We start from the raw sequence: 22,378 nt of genomic DNA, 5'->3' as shown, positions 1-22,378 counted from the left end.
TCAAAACTTCAAAAACTGAGGATGGGGCACCGAGATATGGTTGCCAGCTTTTAGTTTGGCCAAATGAGAACATTAAAGAGAAACAACTGTCATTTACAACCACAGCTTCATAAAAGGAAGGACATTTTAATACCCAAAAAAGAAGGAAGGGTATACTCTCAGAATGAAAGACTGCCCCTTAAACTGAATAAATTTAGCATATGAAAAGTCACGTCTGTAGCCTTATTTTTGTCCTTTCCCCATGCACTAGGACCGGTCTGAGGGTGAACATCTGAGAGCCACTGATTTGATTTACTGTTCCTACCAGCGTTTCTTGGAGTTGGTATCTTGGCCTCTGCTTGGATACCTCCAGTGGCTGGGGCGCTCGCTACCTTATCTCTCTGGATAATTCAAGCTGTGGCTTCTTTTTCATTGCCCCTCTCTTGCCTGCCCTCCTCCTCCAGGATGGTTAACGTCCCTTTTCTGTGCTCCCTCATTTCCCCTGCAGTGATCACTTCTGCAGTTCTTATTTCACAATGTTGTAATTGCCAGTTAACACACCCATCAACAATTAGACTCTCAACTTCTCGAGGGCAGGGTCTCCCTCTTTTCACTGTCAGATCCTTAGGCCCCATCGCATAGTGGAAGCTCAGCAATAATTATTGACTGAAGGAATGAGCTTATATCCACCAGCCTAATGATGTCGTGAAATAACTGTCATAATAATCACAAAAATAACATTTAATTATTATGTACTGTATACCAAGCACTTTATGCGATTTTGATCAGGAACAGGCTTTTGTGTCAGGCCGTTTGGAATAAGATGCAAGTGGTAATTTATGAAGTGTATTATTTTAAAAGGAGCAGCTTACCTGGGGACGTAGCCTACAGAGTTCTCCTAAAAGGGTTCCAAGATGTATATGCAAAAATGTCCATTGTAGTACTGCTTGAAATAGCAAAATATTAGAAGCAATCCAAATATCTATCACTAGAGAACCTATTAAATAACTTATAGTTCAGCCATACCATGTAGGCAGCCTTTAAAAGAACGAGGTAGCCCTGGCCTGGTGTCTCAGTTGGCTGGAGCTTCGTCCTGATCTCCCAGGGTTTTGGGTTTGATCCCTGGTCAGGGCACATGAAGGAAGAAACCAATGAGTGCATGGGTACGTGGAGCAACAAAGCAAATGTTTCTCTCTCTCCCTTCTTTTCTCTCTTAAAAAAAAAAAAATCAGTAAATTTAAGAGAAAAAGGAGAATAGGTAGGTACTGACATAGAAAACTGTCTAAGACATATTAAGAGAAACCCGTTTCTTTTAAACACACACACATGCACACATATATGAACACACAGAAAAAATATGAATGTACAGAGGAAAATCTGGAGGAACAATATAATACAAATTGTTAATAGTGGTTCTTTGGATATTATTGTAAGGGACTTTTATTTTATTAAAAAAAATTATAAGAAGCTCATCGTATTAGCCCTGGGGGGTAGCTCAGTTGGTTAGAGCATTGTCCCAATACACCAAGGCTGAAGGTTCGATCTCCGGTCAGGACACATACAAGAGTCAACCAATGAATATATAAATAAGTGGAACAACAAATCGGTATTTCTCTCTCCAAAATCAATCGATAAAAAAGCTCATCTTACTTTTTAACAGCTTTATTAAGGTATAACTTACATATAAAAGGCACGTATCATTTTTAAGTCTGGAGAGCAGGAAAAATTTTTTAAAGCACAACTAGAAGGAAAGCCTTCTGATATTGAAGCTAACCTAATCTTTTGTCCCTCTGCCTGCCTTCTGTTCCTTTTCCCACAATGGATTCTCCCACCCCTTCTCAATAGCTCTGCTTGGCCTGGAAAACTCTTTTGCTTTACCTGGGCCTATGAAAGGAGGGGTTGCACTAACTGACTTATGAAGTTCTTTTAGACATTAATTTGGGCAAGTTTGTAGTCCTGCTCTCCCTCCTACCAAACTCATTTTTAGGGAGTATCTGATCATCTTATTACTTAAAAATGGCTGGTGAGGTTCAGTTTATTTTCTTTCTCTTGTGCTGTTTGCATTTGAACAAAAGATGAAATATTATTTGGCTTTAAACCAAGAAAGGAACCTTCAACTGTGCAGTTTATATGCACACAAGCTGAGGATGGGGTAGGTGATATGTTTTTCAGTATCCTTGAAAAACAGCACTATGTAGTCAAGTTAGAATCATTGGTGTGGAGATGGGTACTCGAGGTTACTACTAGGTAAAATGGGACCCACTGTGGAGGGAAAGTCAAGATTCTGGCCATAGCACCTGACAGAATTAAGACAACTGTGCACCTGCCAGGGAAGGAGTGCTCTCAATTTCACAATGTGACCTTGATTGCCCCATTTAACCCGGTCCTTTGATGTCTCGGTGTGTAGAAACATTATCACAGGCAGAAAGCATATATTAAACATTTATACACAAACAGATCATCTAAGTCACTCTGAAACAGGTTGCCATAATGAAAAGAGCTTACACTGTTAAACCAACAGAGTGTAGGTAGATTGTAACCACATTCTCATTTGAGAAGCAGAGGGCACAGTGGTTGAAGGTATGTGGGGGGCCCTGGACAAATACTCCCTGGGTTCAAATCCTGCCTCTATCAGGGTAACCTTGGTCAAGTTCACTTAACTGGCTCCGCTGTTATTCATTTGTTTTCCCATATGTAAAATGAGGATAATAAAAATTTCCACCTCCTAGGGTTGTGAAAATTATATTAATTAGTACAAAGTGCTTAGAACAGTGCTTGGCACGTAGTAAATGCTCAATAAATGTTAGCTTTGAACATCATTACCTCCTAATTCCTTCGTTGTGTAGGGAGATTTGCTGCTTCACTTCCAACAGCTTTTGTTTCCGTTATTAATAAATTCTTTGATATTTCCCAACTTCCAGACGGGGAAACTAAGTCTGGAGGTATCGCACAATGCTGTGAACGGAACTCAGAAGGCAGGGCAGCGGAGCGGCAGAGGTTAAAGTACTGATGTGGAGTCCGCTGCTGATTCTCAGCGCAGCCCAAGGCAGATCCCCGCACTCACCGGCCTCAGTTGCCTTATCTTTAGGGAGATAAAACAGGAAGTTGAGCCCTGTTTCTTAAATTTTCCCTTTCCCTGGCTCCTAGTTCCTGAGGTCGTTTCCTTTTAGGATTTCTGGCTGAAATCCAGTTACACCTGACGCAGGCGGCGGTGGGATCCTAATACTGTAGCTGATTGGCCGTGGGAAGCATCTCGAAAGAGGTCGCGGCCTTGCGAGTGCACTCAGGCCCAAGCGAGATTCAGCCGCAGCTTTCCAGCTCCCGCCCGCGGCCCCACCCCCGGGGCGAGCGTGGCGTCTCCGGGAATGCACAGCTCCTCTCCCTCCCCGCTGGGCTCCCCACAACTGCTTGCAGGGAGGCAGCTGGACGCAGACTGCCTGGGTGTGTGCACGACTCCCAGGGGCTTCCCGCAGAAGCTGATTGGCAAGGGGGCCTTCCTGCAGCCGGCGGTAACCGGCTCCCTGCCCCCTCCGCCTCCACCCTGTAAAAGAGGGCTGTAAAATTCCGGAAGAGAGATTAGAGGCAGGGGATGGGTGGGGCGGTGAATCAGTACATTCCTTCCTCCCCCTGCCTCCTCCTCTCCCGCTATCACGTTGGGAGGGTTGGGTCCGCTCATGGCCTTCTCTTGACCACTCCACTGGCAGGGTCCAGGAAAGCCAAGTGCTGCTGGGCCGGATCCTCGCAGGACCCTCCCAAGCTCAGCTGAACTTTGTGGAGCCTGGGTCGCTTATTTTGCAGCTCATGACCCCATTCGGTTTCGGGTTAGGGAATTTTGGTCCTTTACTTGAGAGTGGATCCCGCTTATTGAGCAAGCCCCTACTGTGAGGCAAGGCCTATGCTGGGTCAGTCAGTCTTATCTTCCTAAAACGTTGCAAGAAAGGCATACCTTGTCTCAAGTTAGAGGCAAGAAATCTGAAAGCTGAGAGATGTTAGGTAACTGGCCCAAGGACACAGAGTAGCGGAGCCAGGGCTAATCCCAGCTCTAATGCTTCCATTAATTTCCCACCACACCCTGTGGCTTCGGATAGGACACTGATAAACAACACCTGTTAGGGGTAGGGAAGTAACATAAGGACCACCTCCCACTGTGTTAGGTACTTTAAATATATTGTCTTTAATGATTTAATTTTTTCACAACACCCCCTGAGATAGATGTGATCACCATGCCCATTTACACATGAGAAAACTTTAGAAGTCTGGAATTTAAGGGGCAGACCTGGGGTTCCTGTGGACTCACCGTACAAATTGCAGTTAATGTTTGTATAGTGTTTGACAGTTTATAAAGCACTTTGAAGATCTTAATTTCAGAGCAATCCTATTTCACAGATGAGGTTCATTCATGAAGTTAAGCCCTGTCCGAGGTCACAAAGCTAATAGTAAGTAGTAGACCCTAAAATTTTGAAATAAACTCTGTAGAACCAGTAGTAAGTAGCAAAGCTCATTCCATTTATTCATTCCACAGTGCCAAGTACCATTCTAATAATTGTATTAATAGCTAACATTTATTGAACATTTACTCTGTGTCCAGTATGGTGCTACCTGAGTTATATACACGAACTCCTATAATGCTGAAAACTACCATATGAGCTGAGTATTTTTACCTTTTCCAGTTTACAGATGGGGAAATTAAAACTGGATTAAGTAACTTCCGAAAGTTACACAGCAACTAAATGTCAATGTGAGGATGCCAGATGAAACAGTCTGGAGTCCCATGGTATGAACAAAGCACCTGGGTTGTGTCCCCACTTCTGTCTCAAACCACTTCTCCCAGGATTTTAGTTTCTTTGTCACCTCCCCCCCCCCATTACTTCTTTCTCTAACCTCTGTGTGTGGCAGGCCCACACAGCTCCTGCTTTCAAGGAGCTAAGGCTTCGTTCTATAAAATCAGTCAGGAATACTGCCAGCTTTGCCTCACATGGCCACTGGGAGGATTAATAAGCTAATGGCACTTGGAATGCTTCAGCAAAGGCAGTGGGCACTTGCTATGTGTAAAACTCACTACCAAGGGTGGTTCGCGATGTAATTAGGCACCTGCAGCCCAGTTCCTGACCTGTTTGAGGTGCACAGTCTTCCTTGGAAACCATTTGGACGAGGTCATTCATGCCAGGGGTTAGAGCATTTCCTTGCTGTCCTAGGGTGTGGGGAGTTGGTGGTGCCATGGTCTTAGGCCTTTTGCTCTCAGTGGGGAATATTTCCAACTTCTCAAAAGGGATTCTAGGTGATTCTGAGGGATACCAGTTATTGACTGGAGTCAGAGACTAACATCATGCTTATTTGGGCTTTAGAGGCAGAATGAATCCTGCTTCTGTCTTTCTCTAAGTCTCCAATCCCTTTTAAAATGAGGATAATAATACCTTCTTCATAGGGTTATTTTGAAGCATAAACTTGATAATGTATATTAAAACACCTTGCCCAGGGCTTAGAATAGATGCTTCATAAATGGTAGCCATTATTGTTACCCTTACGTTGTTATTATATTATTTACTGACATTTTAGGGCCAGGCTGAGAGCTAGGTGGAGGGAAGAATCAGCCATTCGTTCAATGGCCTACTAGACTGTCCCAAGTAGGTCAGTTTAGGGGAGAATCATGAAAACAGGTGTTTATAAAATAATGTGATAAATGCTATGATAGGGGATTGCATAAGGTGTTTTGAGACTTGAATAGAAGAATGACTTGAATAATAACCAAGAGACTCAGCAGAAGTTTTGCAGACGAGATAGTTGTGTTTCAAGTCTGTGCTTGGAGGAAGTGGAAAATGCTGCCTGCTGGAGGCAGGTAGGGTGCAAGTGGCAGCTGAGCCTGTGCTCCTCGCCCAAGGGTGGTGAATCTGATCTTCAGTCCCTCTTGCTTCAAGGCCTCTCAAATCCCACACGGCCCTGCCAGCCAGCCTTGCCCTGGAATACTCCCTCCTAGGCCACCTGCTGGTGGTGAATATCCTGGGTTCCCTGTGTGGCTTGATGTGGCTGAGTCTTAAGACCTTTCTTTTGACTGCTAAGCTCTAATGGATGCCTTCTGGTCAGGAACAATGCCCCTGCCTCCTGCGGAAGGCTCATGATGACTACTGACCATATTCCTCCCCACAGGGCACGATGAACAGGTGTGTGGTGGTAAGGAGTTCGGGGGAGAGGCAGCCCAAGGGGCGCAGTAGTCCCTTCTATCTAGGTGCTAGTTTTGGGCAGGGGAGACTTCCCAGAGTGGATAGGAAAGTCAGGGCACCCCCACTCCCCCCAAGGCTTATGAGTAAGCCTCCTGTCTTTGTCCCAAGCCAGCCTCCAGTGCCTCTTCTGGCTGCCACCTGGCAGTAGCCCAGACCAGTCTCCCAACTCACCGGTGACCACATTTTCCATAGTCTGACAAAGAATTAAAGAATTTCTGGCCGCCTTTCAAATGCAGGAGAGAATGGTTTAATATCGAGGATAACCAATCCCTGTCGGTAAAGGGGACATTAAGTTTGAAACCTTGAAATTAAGGGTCTCCTCTTCATCAGGCATTTTTTTCAGTTATATCATTGATGCGTGAAAAGAGCCCCATGAGGTAGCTGTTAACTATTTCCCGTTAATATTTGAGAATACTCAGAGAGAGGAAATAACTTGCCCAAGATGCTACATCCCGGAAGTTTGAATTTTGGTCGGTCAGGGGGGGTTCATAGGTCTGGGCGTGTGTGGCGGCAAGGATGTGGGGGGAGGTGCAGAAACATCCTTTGCAATTGCAGACGCACACGCCATTTATTTGGGGCCCGGAGGAAGGGCAGCCAAGAACAGAGCTGTCCCGGTTCTCACTTCTGAGTTGGAAATCCCCAAGCAAAGGGCTCGGTCGCTGCCCCGTCCCAACAGGATCCGGCCGCAGGCCCCACCGCCCGATATGCTGGCAAAAGCCCTTCGACCTTGCAGGTCACACAGCGGCCTTCGGCCCTCGCCCCAGCCCAGGTGCGGATGGGAGAACCTGGGCGTGGGCGAACGACTCGCTAGGCCGCCTTCTACTCCCGCCCTGGTCACATGGACGCGCTTCCGCGGAACAGAGGCCGTGGAGGAGCGGGCGAGGCGCCGAGGGCAGTGGGTCAGCGCCCGGCGGGGCAGGGGGCGGGCCCAACCGCCCCGCGAGCCCGCAGGCCAACCAGTCAGCGGGTGCGGTGGGCGGGCCGACGGGCGCGCGCCGCGCCCTGCAGCGCCCCCTGAGGGGCGGCGGCGGGAGCTGGTTCCGGCTGCGCGCGCAGCGGTGGTGGCGGAGGCGCGATCGTCGGGCTGTAACCGTCGTCCGTCCGGTAGCGGCTGGAGCGGCAGCGGCGGCCGGGCACGGCGCTGGGCGACGCCACAGGGCAGCGGCGGCAGCGGGGGCAGCGGCGGCAGCAGGAGACGCAGCAGCGGCCGCAGCAGCAGCAGCAAGACGGACTCGTGGACACGCGCCGCCGCCGCCAGGCCGGGCCGGGTGTCGCGCGCCGAGGCTGGGGGGGAGTCGTCGCCGCCGCCGCCACCGCTACCGCCGCCGCCGCCGCCGCCGAGGTGACTGAGGAGAGAGGCGCCTCCTCGCTCCCGCCGCCGCCGGACGTCAATGCCCAGTCCCCAGCTCGCCAGCGTGAGTGCGCTGCTCCCGGGCGGCCCCCGCGCCGGCCCCCGGGGCCTCGGGGAAGGGGAGGGCGGGAGGCGCCGCAGCCATTAATGCAGGCCCGAGACACGTCCCCGGAAGGAGGGCCGGGCCGGGGCCCAGGGAGGGGGGAGCGCGGCCGGGAAGCGTGGAGGAGGAGGGTGGGTGAGGAAGGGGGAATCGAGTGTGTAAGAATGTTGTGGAGTGTGGGCGGGGGAAAATGTGCGTGTGTGAAGGGGGTGAAGAGTGAGTTGGGGAGAGCGCTGAGTGTGCATGCGGGGGTGAGGGAAGGGAGAGTGTGGGGTGAGAAAGTGTGGATGGGGCTAGTTGGGGGCAGTACGGAGGGGAGTGTGTGTAGGAGTGTGGGGTGAGTGTACAGGAGAGTGTGTGCGGGGGGACGGTATCTGTGGCTGGTGTGGGGAGAATACGAGTGTAGGAGGAGAGTGACTGTGGGGGCAGCGTGTGGGAATGAGTGAGTGAGTGTGGGGAGAATATGAGTGCGGTGTGAGAGGTCGGGGAGGTGGTGAATGGCAGGGGAGGGAGTGTGGAAGGGTGTGCCGGCGTCTGTCCAGAGTGTGAGCAGGCATCCTGGAGGCTCTCCTTGATCGTGGTGTATGGCGATAGTGAATCCTGGTGTCCTGAGTTAGGGAGTTCTTTCCAGGAGCGTCTTGTCCTTGGGTTCAAGTATGAGGAAAGGGTATAGTAGTATATTCCCTTGGCACTGTCATCTTCTGGTTCTGGGATTTTTAAAAGAATGTCCCCCCCCCCCCCCCCCCGTAACTCCCCCTTTCATGCCATCTACATAAATTTCTAAATTTGTCCAGGATATGGTTGTCATCCCATTTTAGTCTGGTGATGTGAGAGCTAACTAAAACTTGTCTATTGACCAGGATCCTAGGCTTTTGCCTTTAGAGTGTTCAGAAGCATAGACTCTTGTAAAGTACTGCTAGCTTTTCAGGGGAGGTGAAAGGTATTTTATTTTTAGGTAAATTGAAGTCATATTTTTAGATTGTGGCTCTTTCCTAATCCTCTAGAGAAAAGCTCTTAAGAAATAATGCTGATGATGATGATATGATGCAATGATGATGGAGACTAACCATAGGCTAGTTTATTATTTTCTGGAATTTGTCAAGAGACATATAAAGTGTCTAGCAGTTCTAGCATCACTGTAGGCATTCAGCAAATGCTTGTTTGTTTGGAGTCACCAAAGGACAACCACTGCTGGATTAGAATGTGGTAGTTATTCGATACCATGCTTTATATTACAGAGTAGTTCCAGACAGGAAGTGAGTGAAGTTATGCTTCCTTCAGTGTGCAAAAATAAATTAAGGCTATAGAAGGACACTTTATTAAGGCTTCAGACTCACTTGCCAATATACCATTGTGTTGGTGAAAATGATGAGAAGTTGCTTGTCAGTATTCTGAACTTGACATTTTTAAAGTTGTTTCATACTATATTGTGAATAAACTAATCACTTTTTATAAATGAAGTGTCTTCATGAACTTTTCCCAGATTCTTGTATTGTAGAAGGTAGGGGTTCTTGATAAAGAGTACCTTCATACGGATTTTACACCTTAACAATGGGACTTTTCTTAGTAGTTGGGAGTTTTTCAATATGATAAGCAAAGAGTAGGGTGGCCCTTTTGATAGTAGACATAATAGAATCACAGGCAAAAGCAGTGATGTGTCAGAAATTATATTTTTCTTAGAGCATTCTTTTTCTCAACCATTGGCATGCCCTCTGTTTTTGAAAATAGTAAATGGTATTGTTACTATTCAGTGGGGAACTGGATTAATTACTATTAAGTGCCTACTATGCACCAGGTGCTTTTTATACTCATTTAATTATCACAGCTATTAAAAGGTGGCAAGTGTCTCCATTTGTATTTATTTGGCACATATTGAGTGGCTTCTATTTGCCAGGCACTAGGGATGAGCCCTCATTGACTTATAGTGATGAAGAGACTCAAAGAGGTTAAGTGGCTTGTCCCAGGTCACAATATAATAGTAGCTGGAGTTGGATTAAAAACCCAGGTCTTTCTGACTCCAAAGTCCTTGATTTGTCCACTACATGATTACTATCTTCACACTGTCTCACTTTGGGGTAAAATACTCCATATAGTGACCTGTCAGCTTGTACAGGGAGAGATGTTGAAGTTAAAGCAGAAGACTAAATGGCTGGAGGCAAGGGGATCATTTAGGAGATGCTGACTTGAGGCTCTTCCAGACCTAAGCAAGGGCTTTATGTGGGTGGAGATTCTGCCTTGAAATTCTCCTGGGGCCCCAGGATGTGTGCTTTGAGACAGAGTTTTTATGAGGCACCTGGGCTATGTCTGGGAGAGGAAAGTCTGATTAAAGAAACTCAGCAGACTTTTATGTTTTTGTTTGTTTGTTTTTTTATTTTGGAGGAAAGAGGAAGAGTGTATTTATTGGGGCTAAGAGTCAACTAGAAGTTGTCACTTCTTTGTGAAAGTCTTTGCTCAGCTGTGTGGGATATTTCCTCAGGAGACTGTGAACATGAAGTGAAAAAATATATATGAAAGCATTTTGTTAATTATAAATTGAAATACAGATTCAAAGTATTATTACCATTAAGACTTCTTTACTAAGGCAACAATTGAATTGTTACATTTAGTACCTGGAAAAGGCTAGCAGTTTAGAACACCTATATAAATGAGAAATTGTTTAGAACTGCTGAATCTGGTATCTTCTGACTCAGAATAGCAAAAGTCAAACCACTCCCTCCATGAGTCAGTCAAGTAATATTTAATTTGAACGAACCAAATATATAGGCAGAAAACATTTGCAACATCATCGGACTTTGGTGGCATTAGGGAAGAGTAAATGTTTGAGTGCTTTTGCACATAATTTTCTTAGAAGGTCAGAAAGCCTCATATTTATATTTTATTTTAAAAGACATTTGTGTGTACAAGGTAAAAACGATTTATGTTTCTTAAGAATTAATTTTTTACTCATTCTGTCTTTCAAAGGTAGCATTTCTGTATGCAGTAGTTACAAAACACTGATTTTGAGGCACAAAATTGAAATTTAGTAGAGATTTATTTTACAAGGTTTGACTGTACTTTTTTTGTTGGAAGGTATGATTGGTAACCAGTGAAGCCTCTAGAAAAAGCATTTATAAATAAGATGCAGAGGAACAGTACATAAATTTTTAGCTGTTGCTCTTGGAAGAGTGAAACCTAAGTTAGGTTGATTTCTTTCAGTGCTATCCCATTAGCTATACTACTCATAGAAGTTAGGGATCTTTAAAATTTTTGAGCAACTTGAAATCAGGATCCGTAGTTTAACATGGTAGACTTAGTTATACTTATTGAGAAGGGTAGTGGTAGAGCTCTTGAGGTCCTGACTACTTGTGAAGTCCAACATGTTTAGGTTTCAGTATTCCCTTCTTGAGATCATTTCCTTTGTGCTGAATCACAAATTATCTCCTTTATAAATTCATAATAATCCTGTAAGTTGCATTCTTTCAGTTTTACCGATAAGGAAGTTGATTTATAGGTCAGTTGTTGATCCAGTTTAACAAGTATCAGTGAACAAATGGTAGTGGATAAAATAAATTTCCCCTTGGGGCTTAAAGTACATAAATCTCTGGCTAAACTTTTTTCTTCTAGTTAACTTTAGTCAGCTTATAGGAAGCTATGTAGGAGTGAAGTAGATGTTAAGGAAGTCGGCCTTTTTTTTTTTTTTTTAAAGGGTATTTCAGGTACTTGCATACATTTTTTGCTCTTTTGGGGATGTTACTGCGTTGAGATTTTTCTCAATACACTAGTTGGGTTACATAGAAACTGATGATTCTCTAAGTTTAAAAAGTAAGAGTTACAGTTCAGATAATTTTGTACCTTACGTTTGTTAAATGAACAGTGGATGCCACCAGTTATAATTACTTTGGGAAGTGGTGATTTGAGTCTATTAATCTGGAATATGAGAAGAGCCTTTTATCCATTTTCAGCTTCAGAACTAGCATATGTATAGAGGTGTCTATTAGCTTTTTCCGTTTATCCTTTGTTTTATTTACTGAACCATGTTCTCAATCTCCTTTGACTTCCTGGCTACTGTAGGGACTTGAAGCCTTACTGGATTGCTTGGTGTAGAGTTCAAGTGGTTATTGTATGTAAATCTGTTGCTCCTTAGAGTAGTAGAGGTCTTTGCTTTACCAGAAACTGTCACTACTATTAGCACCTCCAGGAAAGAAGCTTTACCGAACTGCAGGCTTTGTCTACTTTGCACAGTTACTCTGTGGTTACCAGGACCCAGGTGAGAAAATGACTCTTCTCCTGCATGTCTTAGGTGGTTTTCCCTGCACTATCTGTTCAATCAGTATAGATTTACGGGCACAAAATCTTTCCCAGAAAAATGACTATGAGGAGCTGACACATTATACCAATAGTTTTTATGTGACTTTAATACAAATGGTTTTTGTTTGCCTGAACGGATTTCTGTTCCATAGGTTCTTGTAACACAGCATCCACTCTAGTGTAAGTGGCCTAGAAATGAAATTTCATCATTTGAATATAAATTTACATTGCATAGCATTGCTGTTTTCAACTGTAGAGAATTTTGAGATTAAGCTTTTCTTTGACCCCTTTTATGCTAGTTGAGCCTGTTTTGAAAAAATATTTTGACCATTAGAACAGTCTTTACCTTTAGAGAATTGGTGTATTTAATTCCTTTCATAGTATTTTTGGGTTGAAATTTCATTCTTCTCAGAAAATGTTAATTCTTTTGGCATAAAATACACACATGATATATTTGCTTTAGCAGATCAGATAAATTACTTTATATTTTTATTTCTGCAGTGGTCAAAAATGTTGGCTCTGTACTAATGTATCATTTGACAAGAATTCAAATTTACAGTCAGGTCTGCTTTCTTCTAGTTGTCCTTTAGTTTTAGTTGAGATTTAAGCATAACTTTTTTGGGTACCCTTTTATAGGAAATACTAGGTTGTATCACCACAGTATTTGTAAGTTGTATTTATATACATATGTTGATATTTACTGTTTTTAGTAGCAAAATAAATTGATGTTTTCTGCTTCCCATTATTGGTGAAAAGCATATCATGAGGGAACAGAGTGACTGGTTAGTGCAGAAGGATATGAGTCATCATCAGGATTTGTCAGCAAATTGGGAAGGATATGATAGAGAAACAATAGATTCTAGTGACATTCTTCTTTCCGCATGTGTGGTTACAAGCAAGTTTCCTTTTGGTGATTGGTTTAAATGCAAATAATTTAGATCTTTCTAGATAAAAAACACTTCAAATTTAAGTCATAGACTATACTCTGAATTGTTTTTCTAGTGAGATGAAATCTTCATTTGGAGGTCATCTGCAAGTAGAATTTAGTTAAAGTCATTTGTTCATAAGGAAAAAGAATTTATCAGGTAGGATTTAGTAAGTTGAGAGACTTTTTGTGAAGCTTGTTGGTAATTGTGGAGTTGCTCAGTAGATCAGAAATGCCCACCAATATGACAATATAGTTGACCCCTGAACAGCATGGGTTCAAACTGCCCAAATCCACTTATACATGGACTTTAAAAAATAAATGACTTGCCCTGGCCGGGTGGCTCAGTTGGTTGGAACATTTTCCCATACACCAAGAGGTTGTGGGTTTGATTCCCTTTCACAGTGCATACCTAGGTTGTGGGTTTGATCCCTGGTCAGGGCACATATGGGAGGCAGCCAGTCAATGTTTCTTTTTCACATCAATGTTTCTCTCCCTCTTCCTCTCTCTCTAAAAAATCAATTAAAAAACATATCCTCGGGTGAATATTAAAAAACAACAATAAATGTAAATGAATGAATGAATGAATGCCTTGCCCAGCTGGTGTGGCTCAGTGGTTGAGCATCTACCTAGGATCCAAAAGGTCACGGGTTGATTCCAGTCAGGGCATGTGCCTGGGTTGTGGGGCTCAATTCCCCAGTAGGGGGCATGCAGGAGGCAGCTGATAGATGATGTTTCACTCTCATCGATGTTTCTCTCTATCTCTTTCCTTTCCTCTCTCTCTAAAAATCAATAAAAACCATTAAAAAAAAAGCCTCTGCTGTTTTTGATGCATGGTTGGGAGTCTGCAGATGCAGAGGGCTGACTGTACGTGTTGATCTTACACCATGTTAAAAAGGGGACTTGGTCATCCGAGGATTTTGGTATCTGTGGGGTACGGAGGGGCAACTGAAGTTTTTTGGGAGCCAAAAGTTATACATGGATTTTCAACTGTGTGTGTGTGGGCAGGGGTTAGGCACCCCTAATCCCCAAGTTGTTCAAGAGTCAGCTATATTTGCTTTCTCTCAGGGAGCAAAGAGTTGCTTCCTGACTACTACTCTGCTTTTAAATTCCTAAGAGCTTTTATTATATTTGAATTGATCTGAAATTCTCAGCATGGTCAAGTCCTTACCAGATATATCTAATCACAGACTTAGGTCCTTTCCCAAGTTATGCTACCATGGCCCTTTGCTGTCTCTACCGGTCTTGTGATAAAAGTTTTACCTTTCCTCAGAAGTCTTAATTAATCCTACTTTATTCTACTCACACTTACTTTGTACCTTCAAAGTATGTGGTATCAGTATGAAATTTTAATGCCTATCATCAAATATTTTTGCCCACATTGATTGTTTTAGGATCTTGATTCTGGATGTTTGTATGGTATGCACACAGAACTCCACAAATATTTGTAAGATTGGATGTGCTGCATTTTAGTATCATTCAGAGGTGGTATGTTGCCTTTCATCTCAGTAAGTATGTGGAGGTAGAGGACAAAAAAGATTATTTTTTGCATTTAAAAAAAAATTTTGCATTCTTTAAGTGGGAAGAGAAGGAAGGGGAATCCATGTTGAAATTGAACTAAGCTAGTGAGTAAAGGATAATTATCCCTTGACACGGCATTATAGAGTATTTCACCATTTTTACTTCACATTCACATGTAATGTGAAACAACTGTATAGGTTTTTCTTAAACCATTATTTGATTATCCTATAGTAATTCCCTTTATTGTGACATTGTTTTTTTTGTTTTTTAATCCTCACCCAAGGATATTTTTCCCATTGCTTTTCAGAGAGTAGTAGGGAGGGAGAGGGAGAGAGAAACATAAATGTGAGAGAAAGATATTGATTCGTTGCCTCCCGCACGTATCCCGACCGGGCTGGGAATTGAGCCTGCAACTGAGGTACTTGCCCTTGGCTGGAGTCTGAACCAGAGACCCTTCAATCTACAGGCTGACGCTCTAACCACTGAGCCAAACCGGCTAGGGCCAACTGTATAGTTTTTAAAGATTGTGAATGTTGTGTTTTATGAAGATAAACATCAAGCTATTATTGGGCAAATCGTGAATAAACAGTATATTTTAAAAGGCCACCAGCAGCTTCAAATAGAATGATTTGGGGTCTTGCCTATTTATCTTGTACTAGACTCAGTACACAGAGAGATGGCTATGAAGTATAATGTGATTTAGAAGAAGTAAGTTTAGGAGAGGAAGTGAAGTGTAATTTACCCTGTTTTAGGGGGAACTTGAACCAAAATGCCCTAACAGCAGAAAAATTTCTGGGGCTCAAACAAAAGAATTTGTGCTGACAAGACGGTATTTGGAATGTTTTTTATTCCATATCCTGACATAGAGAGCTTCCTCCCCTCTTTTGGTGGTAAATACTTGAACAGGACCAATATATTTGACAAAATAGGGAAATGAAAGAATTAAGCTGACCCATTAACTGCTAAGTTCTGAAACGTATTTTAAATAATGCTAACAATAGCCTGGAAGTTTCTGCTTTGCATGCTGCTCCTGTGCTGTAGGTTATTTTGAAAGGTGATTCAAATAACCTTTTCCCAAGTATCTATTTTTCAACCTCAGGGAACTTGCAGCTGTTATAGCCATTCAAAGTATCCTGATAGAGGTCAGAAAACATTTCAGAGTGGTGTTGACAGGGTAAATCCAGGTGTCCTTTTGAATTTTTTCCTACTGAATTTGCTTTATTACAGTTGCATTAAAAATTTTTTTGCATTGAAGTTTAGAACCTCAGATACAGTTTTTTATTATTAAAGAAGTCATTGAATCAGTGGTTCTTGGGTTAACGTATGTATAGCGATGTTAGAAACTAAATTAAGATGATTAAGACCTAAATTGTTCTCTAGGACAATTACTTAGCCTTTTGAGACTGAAGAGAGAAAGATGGAAGCAAAGAAGAAAAACAAACATTGGGATTTAATTTTATGGGAATGCAGCTGAGTTTGAGATAGTTCTTATTGTATAAAGGAGGCTTACCACAGTTAGGAAAAGAATGTGCTTAAACTTAGTAGGAAAGAGACTTGGGAGTCTTGAAATAACCAAAGTCTGGAGAGGATAGCCATGATACCTTTGCCTGGAAATGAAAGTATGAATGAATATAAACAATAGACCTAATTAACTTAATTTTTGAAAGATTCACTGAGAACAATAAGATTAATGCCCAGTATTAGAATTGTACTGTTGAGATTTTTAATGTTATTACTGGTATTCAAATAATCTTTTAGAAAAAGTAAAAATTGGCTCTTGTGCTGTTACCACCATTTAAATTTATTAATGAAAGGAAAAACAACAATTTGGACAAGAGATTTGGCTGGAGAATTGCTAATCTTGAACAGTGGAGTACAAAACTGAAAAGTGTTTTCAAATGTAGCATGAAAATATTTAATGCAGTTTTTGTCTTATTTGTAGAGGTAGGAATTACTAGAAAAGGACTACTTCTAATCACCAGGGTACATACAAACTTGAAAACCACTCCCTTTTCATTTGAGTGGGAACAGGGCCCACAGGACTTCAGTAAATAACTGTCACAGTTCTCAGAAGCAGGTGTGGTTGTTGGTTAATTGCTTTCCTTTCCTTTCTGAGTGGTTCTGAAATGTTAAGATATTTTCCCACCATCAAGGTCATAATTTCTTTTTATAGAACTGATTATTGATTTCTGTACTGGAACTTGATTCTCAAGTTCCCTCCTTAAATGAGGAAGTAGAAAAGTAGGAATAACCCAGGGAGTAACTATGAAACTTTTTTTTTTTTTTAGCAGTAAAGAAGCATCTTGCTATTTTTAGCTTGTTTACAGATATTTTAGATCCTAATTTGTGTAGAATTTAATGGACACCTCTTTCCTTATCAGCTCCCTAGGACTGTAGTCAGTAGGGCAGGAGAACTAACATTAATTTGAATTGTCTCAGTTCAAGGACCCACATGTATTCAATTTTAGTTCGATAAATGCAGCAACAGAGGGATGAAGAAAGATACATAGCACAGAGAATAGAGCTCTTGATTCTACAGGGCTCTGATGAGTTGGGAGCAGGGTATGAAAGATGAGCAAAATTTCAGCTTGAAACCAGTTCACCCAGAAGATGAGTGTTTAATTAGCAAAGTTGAGTTCTCTTTAGTTTACAAGTCTTAAGATACTTTTTTCTCTCAAATCGTCATAATGCAGTAGATACAGTAATACTTCACAGAAGAATTTCCCTACTTTTCTTTCTTGATAGCTAGTGAAGATTTTATGGTCTGTTGTCTGAATAGTTTCTGAATGTTGTGAGGCATTTATGAGTTCTTAAGTTACTTAGAGCCTTAACTTTTTTTTTTAATTTTTTTTTTTAGACCCCATATCCAGCCTGTGGACAAATCCTTTTGGGTTCCACCTCAAAGTATACTTTTAAATTGATCTTTTTTTATATTCTGTATTTCTACTATCTTGGTCCAAGCCATCATTGTCTCTTTCCTGGATTATAGCAGTAGGCTCCTGTCTGATCTCTGTGCTTCCACCCTTACTACTCATATAATCTGTCTCCGTATAGCAGCTAGAGTGAGCCTTTTAAGCATAAGTTGTCACTCTTGCTTGAAATCTCATTTTCTCAAAATAAAAGCCAAATATTGGCCTATAGGCTCTCTTTTTATTTCTCTGACCCTTTTTACTCCCTTGCCTTCTTTGTTCTGGTAGCACTGGCCCCCCTTGCTGTTATAAGGGCACTCCAAGCATGATCCCATCTCATAACCTTTGCAGCAGCCTAGAATGCTCCCTCAAATATCTGTTTGGCTCACACCCCCAGGTCTTGGATAAAATGTCACTTTTTTCAGTGAGGCCTTTCCTGATAGCCTTATTTAGAATTGGAGGCGCTGCGGATTCCCCTGCTTTGCATTTTTCTCCATAGCAGTGGCATGTTTTGTCTTCTGCCTACAAAAATATAAGATCCATCCTAACAGTTTTTGTTTATTTTGTTTACGGCTCTTGCTGCAACTATAAGAGTATGTGACACATAGTATAATGTCCAATAGACATTTAAATTAATAAATTATTTTTTTAAATGGTGGGTAAACAGCAAATTTTTATTGAGTGCTTTTAAAAAATTATTGTCTTTAGAGAGAAGAAGGGCAAGAGAAAGAGATAAACATCGATTTGTTGTTCCATTTATTTATGCATTCACCAGTTAATTTTTGTATGTGCCCTGACCAGGGATTGAACCCATAGCCTTGGCGTATGGGGACGGCACTCTAACCAGCTGAGCTAGGGCTGAATTAATAAGTTCTTTTTAAATTTTTAATTTATTTTTAAAAATTTGTTTTTATTGATTTCAGAGAGGAAGGGAAAGATAGAAACATTGATGAGAGAGAAACATCGATCAGCTGCCTCCTGCACATCTCCTACTGGGGATTGAACCCGCTCGGGAATAAAACCCCAGAGACCTTTTGGTGCATGGGTTGACGCTCAGTCAGTGAGCAACAGTTGCCAGGCTGAATTAATAAGTTCTTAACTAGCCAAATTGCAAGGAAAAAATGTCTTAACTTCAGAGAATGAATTTTTTTACTGTTGACAGATTATTCATACTTTAAGGGAAGTGCAGGTGTCTTTGTTAAAGTGAAATAAATTTGTTTTAGGAAAAAATTGTTGCAAGGTTTTAGTCTTATATACAGTATTATGCTTTCATGTTGCCTGTTTGTAGAAACCAAGCTAACTCAAATTTGCATGACTTCCTGTAGAATTTCTGGTTAAGAAAAATAACAGTAAGTGTATGCTTATTTGTTTGTCAGACCTTTGCTTTTAGATTTTTTTTTCTTATATCTAGAATACTTTATTGTGCATTTATATTATAATGTACTGTTTTAATTTTGGCATAGCCCATCAAATTAGAGGGTTTACTGTATCATTTGCTTTAATTTGAAAATAGAGGTGATTTTTCAGTGGAAAGCTTGATGTGAGTGGATTGACAGGATTTTCAAAGGATGCCCAGTAAGTTTGGGTTACTTTAGGTGAGGCTGATATGTAAAGTTCCATCACGCCCTTGAATTCTGTATATTTATATTTGAACTTAGAATTACAGTTGCCAAAGCAGTACCTGAATTTTTTAATAATTTAGTATCTTTAACAAAAAACACTGTCTTTCTAGAATCATATATAGGTATAGGCCTGCCTGGAACAGAGGGGCTAGCCCTCTTGTGGCTCTTTGTAATCCCATGGTTATAGCACTGTTAAGAATGTAATTAGATTGTACCTCATTATAGGTTCTTTATCATCCTAGAATTAAAAAAAGATAACATATGTACATGGAAAAAAATCGAAACAGTTCAAAAAGTATATATTATGATAAGGTAAATCATGCTCCTGGCTTTTAGCTCCCAGGCAACCACTGTTACCTCTTATCTTTATAATTTTCCAGATAGTTTGTGGATATGAAAGCATATATAGGACTCACAAATATTTCTATACACACTGTTACATACCTTGCTCTTTTCACTTAGTAGTGTTTCTTAGCCATCTTTCTTATTCCAGAAATATTTGAATAAAATTGTAGTACAGTTATGAAGTCACATCCAGTCCACTGAATATATTCAAGGTATTAATAAAAATACCTTTACTCACTATCTTAATAAAGTATTTGGTTCTTATAGGCTAGACTAGTTGTCATATTCATTCATATTTGCGCAGCTAGTCAAACAGCATGTAAGTTAATCTATAAATTATAGTAGTGTGGCTTCAGTCCTTTTTGGTCTGAAGTCTAAGTATCAAAATTGTGAATGTTTTATTTTTTAAATGCCATAGTACTTGAGTCCTAGACAAGACTGGTTAACCAATTTAAGGCAAGATATTGAAACTTTTATTCAACTTAATTTGAAAAGATAAAATACTTTATCAAAGATCATACATGCCTTAACATTTAGATACCTATTGATTCTTATAAAAGCAGTAATAAAAATGTCAGTGTCAGTTCTACATTGGGTTCTTCAGTAGAGAAGACAGTAGGTTCTGGGAGTAGACCATTATTTTCAAATCCCAAAACACTCCAAGAAGAAAGAATTCTTCAGGTGCAGGACTTAACGTATAGCATAATTATTTTTACTTGATAATTAGCCATCTTTCCATAACAGTTCATATAAATCTGTTTTATTCTTTTTGACCTCTGCATAGTTTTCCATTTTACAAATGTGCCATAATTAAATAATGGATATTGTATTACAATAAAACCTCGATATAACAGACTAATTTGGGTGAGCGGGTGTCCCTTAAAGCTAAAAGTGTGTTATATAATAAAGTAGGTTTTCCGAATGCGCTTGTTAAAAAATTGACAAATTAGTTAGTTTACCTGTTTTTACTTATATAGACTTGTTTGTATAGTTAAAATTAAGTATGTATTAAAAGTTTTAATTTCACAGAAAAGTTTTCTATGTGTATTTCCGTAACTTAAAATTTATACTGAATAGGTCTAGTAAACGGGGTGCATTTACCAGTCACCATGAGTAAACAAATGCACACGGCTGGGGCATGCATGGCTTAGCACATGTTGGAACATCTGCAGAAAGTCACACCAAGTGACAACAGAATCAGTTACCTCGAGTGATGCCATATGATCACGTGCTAATCATTCCCTGAACATTGTTTACAAGCAGTGAGTCTTGGATTTAAATATGTAGACTATAGTTGTAGATTTGTAATATTTATGTTAGCGAAATTACTATAGTGTTTATTCCAACATATAGCTTATTCACTAAAATTTGTTTTAAAAAACAATGAATTAATAGCAAAAAAATAACCTGTTAATTATAAGCAAATCTTGGTTGAAAGCATTTTAAAATTAACAGGGTATTAATTTTCACAGATGACATATGGACTGAAAATTTTGTCTGTTAAATCTGAAGTTCGTTAAATCAAGGCCTGCAAAATTAAGGGTTTACTGTATTTTATGCCTTCTGGTTTTTGATTCTTATCTAGGTCTATATTAGTAGAGTAGTGACACTAGACATTTAAACTCTAACAATCTTGGTTCTGGAACTTAATTCGTTCTAGAAGGTTGTTTGAAAACCCAAGCATTTTTCCCATTACAAATAATGTAAATTGAATTAATCTGTTCTAGACCCCCAAATGATTCCCTGTTTTAATGTATTGTTTAGTCTATAAATAAACACTTTAAAAATAAAAGGAAATGAAATGTACAGTGAAAAATAAAAATTTAATAATAAGCAGCAACAAAGGCAGAAAACATGAAAATATTCACAGCACGATTTCCTGAGATGTTCACAGTGGTAAACTGATTCACACTTGCACACTCTTTCTTTTGTTTGTTGCCTGGGAGACAGGTGACTGATCATACAGGTATCAGTGGGAAAGGGTGGTTGGGGTGAGAAGAGACTTGTCTGAGATGGGAAACATTTGAGAACTGAGGTTTGGCTTCTGTTATTGACTTAGTCTTATTGGCAGTGCACTAGCTTAGCTTGGTAGGCCTCTGCTTACTTGCTGTTCTTCCAGCCCCCTTTCTTTGTTTTTCTCTTTCTCCCTTCCCCTTTTCCTTAATTTAAAAGGATTTTTCTCTCACAGACCATCCTTTCTAATCCTTCAGTGAAGTTACATTCTTTTGTGAAAAATGGAAATATCCCAAAATGCAACATTTTAAAAGTTAGGTTCCATAAAAGATAAAAGTAAAGAGTGGAGAGAATATTTAGATGCATATTTGAATTTAGCCACTATTATTTGTCCAGTAAACCAGCCTCTTCCATCACCAGGTAAATTAAAGCAAGAATCAATTTTTACTTAAGTAGATAGAGCAGAGTTAATGCCAGAGAGAGAACTTTAGAAGAAGGTTTTTCTGTAAGGGGTACAGGTGCTAAGTTTACGCTAAAAGACTTTCCAGCTGTGGTACATTGTTTATGATTTTTTACAGACTGTTTGCTTTGCATTCTTATGCATGTCACAGGAATTAACATTAGTTATCTGAATTCACAGGTGCAAGAACATTTAACTGTTGATGTGTAGTTGAATTCTTGTGTGTGGGGGAAGGAGCAGAAGCTTGCTTTTATCATGTATCTGTTAACATTGATAGAACATACTGTTTCATTTGGCAGAAGTTTTTTTGCTGGGTATCTCAGTATGGCGTTAAGAATTGAAAACCTAATAATGAATTATCCTTAACCCTGGAAGTGGTCCTTCCAAAATGAGCTTGGGAGGAATAAGATGGGATAAAGCTTGCTCTGTTTGCTGAGCAGACAAACACTGGAGACAAGGTAGAAAACTTAATGCTAGGCTGTAACTTTTTAACCCTGGCCATCACTACAATGGACGTCTTTCAGTGCCTTTACTCAGCTGACACACAAATTAGGTGCGATAACATCATTAAACCAAAGGGATTCAAACAGGTTAGAATTTCCTTGTGTTTTGCTCTGCACTGCATGCAAACCATTGTTCTTTGAGTAGTTACCTTATTAATCTTTGCTCCCCTTATTATAAGGTCACAGTTGCAGATGAACATCC

The 22,378-nt window shown here is 40.8% G+C and overlaps 1 protein-coding gene across 1 annotated transcript in view; it reads left to right on the top strand.

Moving 5' to 3' along the window:
- The first annotated feature begins 7,238 nt into the window (after nt 1-7,238).
- Nucleotides 7,239-22,378, top strand: part of PTP4A2 (protein tyrosine phosphatase 4A2) — a 29,652-nt gene continuing 14,512 nt past the window's right edge. The window contains exon 1 of the mRNA XM_081145936.1: nt 7,239-7,612. The gene's annotated coding sequence lies outside the window, so the exon portion shown is untranslated. The remainder of the gene's footprint in view (nt 7,613-22,378) is intronic.

The sequence above is a fragment of the Miniopterus schreibersii genome, assembly GCF_964146895.1.
Source record: "Miniopterus schreibersii genome assembly, chromosome: 8".
Taxonomy (NCBI): Eukaryota; Metazoa; Chordata; class Mammalia; order Chiroptera; family Miniopteridae; genus Miniopterus; species Miniopterus schreibersii.
The sequence above is the reverse complement of the archived record's forward strand: the minus strand, read 5'-3'. Positions and strand labels throughout refer to the sequence as shown.